Below are 5663 nucleotides of genomic sequence, written 5' to 3'. Positions count from 1 at the left end.
CAACCCTGAGCCTGTCATGATATAAGCATTCTAGGGGAGATTTATGAAACGGTCTCTGTTGCCTAAAGCAACCAATCACAGCGCAACTCTCATTTCTTATAGTGCTCCTGAAAAATGAAAGCAACTCAGCATATAGCCATGGGCGGCTGACATTAATGCCTACAGACCATAATGCTATAATATTGGCAAAATGAGCTATGGGAAAAAGAATCCAAAGAGCTCCTGATGAGATTTGACATCTGGACACATGTAGGGTGAAGATAGTTCAGCATGCAGCTATGGCCAACAGCACTAGCACAGATAGCGGGACGCAGATCAATACACCTCTATAATGTGCGCTACTAATACCGGACTCCAGCCGAGTTACAGAAAGTATTACAAACACCACATAGTGAGATATCTCTGGGCAAAACCTTTATTTTCTAAGCCTGATATTTAGGTTTTAATGAAAAATAGATAAAAGCTATATTTTAGCCGTATACATTTTATTCAGTAAATAGCTGTTTTCTGTTAATCTCGCTGCAAAACAGAAATGAAAAGTAATCAGAAAGTTACATACAAGTGATCCTCCCAATGTGAAACCCTCAGAACTGCATTTAATGACACTCAGATACCGAAATTTGATATCAATGAAAACAGAAACTCAAAAAGTTTTATTGCACAACATCAAAAATGTTTTCTCCTTCAAAGGTGATCAATGTGATTCCTTTGTCACTGGACACACGTGGAGCCTGTAGGCCAGCTCCTGCCATACACGTTGTAGCGGATCACGGCTGACTCATGCAATGGCATCTGTGATGTGTCCTCGCAGATCATGGTGGCTGGCAATGGTGGCAAGTAGACTCTTAAACTCCCCCAGAGAGAGAAATCACAAGGCGTAAGGTCTGGGGAACGTGGAGGCCAAGGAAGAAGTTCACGACCATCACAACCTGCACGGCCCATTCATCTGTTTGGGAGTCACCTATTGAGTTCACTTCAGACTCTATTGTGATAATGGGGGCAGGGTGGTACCCCATCCTGTTGGAAGATGAAACCTTGGATCTTCTGTTCCAGCTGTGGCAGAAGCCATATCTGTGGGATGTCTAGGTATTAAATAGGATTGTTTACTCATGGGAAAAGAATAGGTTATAGCGCAAAACACATTTACCTTGGAGAAGTCGCCCATACACTCCACATAGGCAGGTGGGTTTCCCCTTCCCCACATTATGTTTGTTCCCTGAAAGCTGGAAGGCGGCTTCATAACTAACCACTAAAGATTCCATGAAACTATTGCATTCCATTAGGCCTCATGTCCACGGGCGGGTTGCATTCTGCATGCGGGAGGCTGCAACGAAATCTGACCCTGCCAGCAGCTGAGGACACTATTTCACCTGCTTCCTGTCCGCGTCTTCTATCTTCTATACTGCAGATGTGCCAGTCGCCGCGCGCCAGTGCAGTACATTTTTTGGAACTCCTGCTTTCCGCAGGAAAATTGCGGCCGGGCATTGAATTGTGGACAGGCCATGGATCGGGCGGCTTCCATTGACTTCAATGGAAGCCGTCTGTGTGGGATACGCAGTTAAATAGAGCATGCTGCAATTTGTTTTCCGGACCAAGAGGTCCACAAAACAAATCCGTATGCTTCAATGCATTTGTGGACGTTCATGTTTTCCTACGGGCGGCTTCATTTGCGGATCTTCGGTGTGGGTGCCCTGTGTGGATTCCGCAAATCAAGCCTGCCCATGGACAAGAGGCCTAAGAGTTTGCACAATTTCACGTTGCTGTGGTTAGTTGTGTAGTTTCAGGGCCGGTAACAATACCAATTGGTAGGGAGAACATCACAAACGTTTGCGAAGAATCATCCCACAGTAGGCTGCGGGACAACCAATTCTCTGCTCATTCTGAAGGTGAATTTCTGAGGACTTTGTGTGAAACTTGCACGGACATGCTCCACTGTTTCCACGCTAACTGGTGGACGGCTGGATGATTTTCACTTACAGATGCAACCTTTCTGATTAAAATTGGAGTACCACTTACGAATTGTGCGCCCGCTAGATGCATCTTCACCAAAGTTTGTTCGAAAATGATGCTGCACACTAATAACAGACTGGTAGACGTGAAAACCAAAGACACAAAATGCTCTCCTGTCTTCATTGGCCCCTCATATCCCCTTAGCGATGACTATGACAGAATAAAACTTTTTGGACCTCATTTGGCAAAACTGTCTAAAGGTAATTCTGTCATTAATGACTAGAGCAACCAATCACAGCACAGCATTCATTTTACCTCCACAGCTTGAGAAATGAAAGCTGCGCTGTAATTGGTTCCTATGGGCAATGAGGAAAGTTTTACTGTTAAACAGTTACGCTAAATTGAGGGGTCCATATTGGGAAGATCATTTGTATTAATTGCGACTTCCTACGTGTAAAAAGCACGTTAGATGCAACGTGATGTGCTTTCTTCACAAAGCGCATCACAGTTGCAGCAGAAATTGCAGGTTTAACAGCATGCACGCTGTGATAGGGGGCTGCAGGCTGTGGTTACTTTATTTTCACAGGGTCACCTAGAATAGAGAAGAAATGGAAAGTGTAACACAACTACACAAATAAAAGCAATTTTTCAATCAATCAAACTCACTATAAATCTCTGAGACACAAAACCCCTTATTCAGGTATTACAGAGTATACTAATCATTGCCTGTGCAATGAAACCTTCTCTGTGTGATTGTAACGTGGATATAGCTAAATGGTTACAATATCAGAGCGAAAGGATAATTTTTTCTGGAGAACTGACCCCTCGAAGGGAGGCTCTAGTACCCTGTGGTACCGCCTCTAGCTTGGATACAAGATATGATAAGGGTGGGCATGGAAGCTCCAGTGCCCTGTTGTACCACCTCTAGCTTGTATACAAGATGTGATACGGGTGGGCATGGAGGCTCTAGTACCCTGTTGTACTGCCCCTAGCTTGTATACAAGATGTGATGCGGGTGGGCATGGAGGCTCTAGTACCCTGTTGTACTGCCTGTAGCTAATATACAAGATGTGATACTGGTGGGCATGGAGGCTCTAGTACGCTGTTGTACCACCTTTAGCTTGGGTACAGGATGTGATATGGGAGGACATGGAGGCTCCAGTACCCTGTCGTACCGCCTCTAGCTTGTATACAAGATGTGATACTGGTGGGCATGGAGGCTCTAGTACCCTGTTGGGCTGCCTCTAGCTTGTATACAAGATGCGATACGGGTACGCATGGAGGCTCTAGCACCTTGTTGTACCGCCTCTAGCTTGGATACAAGATGCAGTACAGGCAGGCATGAAGGCTCTAGTACCATGTTGTACCACCTATAGCTTGGATACAAGATGTGATACGGGTGGGCATGGAGGCTCTAGTACCCTGTTGTACTGCCACTAGCTTGTATACAAGATGTGATGCGGGTGGGCATGGAGGCTCTGCCTCTAGCTTATATACAAGATGTGATACTGGTGGGCATGGAGGCTCCAGTGCCCTGTTGTACCACCTCTAGCTTGTATACAAGATGTGATACGGGTGGCCAGGGAAGCTCTAGTACCCTGTTGTACTGCCTGTAGCTTATATACAAGATGTGATACGGGCGGGCATGGAGGCTCTAGTACCATGTTGTACCACCTATAGCTTGGATACAAGATGCGATACAGGCGGGCATGGAGGCTCTAGAACCCTGTTGTACCGCCTCTAGCTTAAATTCAAGATATGATACAAGCGGGCATGGAGGCTCTAGTGCCTTGTTGACAGCCTCTAGCTTGGAAACAAGATGAGATACAAGTGGGCATGGAGGCACTAGTACTTTGTTGTACCGCCTCCACCTTGGATACAAGATGTGATACAGGTAGGCATGGAGGCTCTAGTACCCTGTTGCACCGCTTATAGCTTGGATAAAAGATGTGATACGGGTGGGCATGGAGGCACTAGTACTCTGTTGTACAGCCTCTAGTTTGGATACAAGATGTGATACAGGTGGGCATGTAGGGTCCAGTACCCTGTTGTACCGCCTCTACCTTGGATACAAGATGTGATACAGGTGGGCATGTAGGCTCCAGTACCCTGTTGTACCGCCTCTAGCTTGGATACAAGATGTGATACAGGCAGGCATGGAGGCTCTAGTATGCTGTTGTACTGCCTCTAGCTTAGATACAAGATGTCATACGGGCACGCATGGAGGCTTTAGTACCTAGATACGGGTGGGCATGTAGGCTCATGGAGACATATATGGGACCATCTGGGACGCCAGCTTCGACAGACTACAACTTTGCACAATCTACACAGGATTTTATAGCCTTTTTACTGCCTCTTGTAACGCACCTCATTCCTTTCGATAGGCAACGCAGGGTGTCAAAACCGTGCTGCACAGCTGAAAATAGAACCTACAGTGTTTATTATAGCGTGCATTAAAAACGCTGCGCTAAAACACTCGTCTGATAGGCCACATGGAAATGAATTGATGCTTAGGCCGTCTGCACCCTCTGGCTGGTGACACTGTGCAGCGGTCATTTCTATTCTTTTCCTTTACTGCGGATAGCTGCGGCGAGCCACTGTCAGTCATGCGCAGTACAGATTTTTATTTAAATGTTTTTTTCTTCCAGCGCTGTTGCTAGGCGATGACGTGGGTACCTGCGCCCAATCTGCCATGTCAATGGCAAATGGGCCGGCGGTCGGATGGCTTCCATTGACTTCAATGGAAGCCATCGGTGTGGACACCGCACAAAAATAGAGCATGCTATGAATTTTCCTTCACTCACGGAAATCTCCATGCGTTTCTGCAAGTGTGCAGGCAGAAGCTCTTTCCCATAGCATGCTAGGAACGGTATTTGCTGTAGATCTGTGGTGCGGACACTGAATGCAGATTCTGCAATGCAAATCCGTTCGTATGCAGGCGGCCTAAGTGCAGTGTTTTTAGCGGGGGTGGAAAACACATTAAGGCCTCCTTCCCACGAGCGTGACGGGGTCCGCCGCGTAATATTACGCAGTGAAGCCCGTCACGGCGCCCCCCAGAGCCCCTATACTTACCTGCGGGAGATAGCGTGAAATCGCTTCCCCGCCCACCACCGCCGCGTCACCGCCCGTCACCGCCCACCACCGCCGCGTCACCGGCCGTGTCACGTGCACGGCCGGCCGTGTCACGTGACGCGGCCGGCCGCGTCATTTGGCGTCATATGACGCGCGGCGGTGGGCGGGAAAGCGTTTTTTCACGCTATCTCCCGCTGGTTACAGCGGGAGATAGCGTGAACGGACGGCTTCCATTGACTGCAATGGAAGCCGTCAGTGCGTACAGCCCGTCCTCACCCGCAGAAAATAGAGCATGCTGCGGGTGAGGACGGGAGAAATCGCGGTGCGTAATTCCGCGCTGGAATTACGCATCGTGAGCATTGTGCTATTAGGTTCAATAGAACCTAATAGCTGCGGGCAACGCAGCGGATTTTCGCCGCGAATTACGCGGCGGAAATCCGTTCGTGGGAAGGAGGCCTTAAGGCCTTAGGTACATGAAGATGGGGAGCCCCTGTACACATCCGCTGCTCACAGTCCACTCAGCTCATCCCCCCTCGTCCAGCATCACTCAGGTCACCTTCAGTATTTCAGCCTGTGTACTGCAATACCCAGAGGTGAGCACACGGTGGCGCCAGAGTATGGAAACATCAGCGTGTTGCCAG

This window comes from Eleutherodactylus coqui, chromosome 3 (assembly GCF_035609145.1).
Source record: "Eleutherodactylus coqui strain aEleCoq1 chromosome 3, aEleCoq1.hap1, whole genome shotgun sequence".
NCBI classification, from domain to species: Eukaryota; Metazoa; Chordata; class Amphibia; order Anura; family Eleutherodactylidae; genus Eleutherodactylus; species Eleutherodactylus coqui.
The sequence above is the reverse complement of the archived record's forward strand: the minus strand, read 5'-3'. Positions refer to the sequence as shown.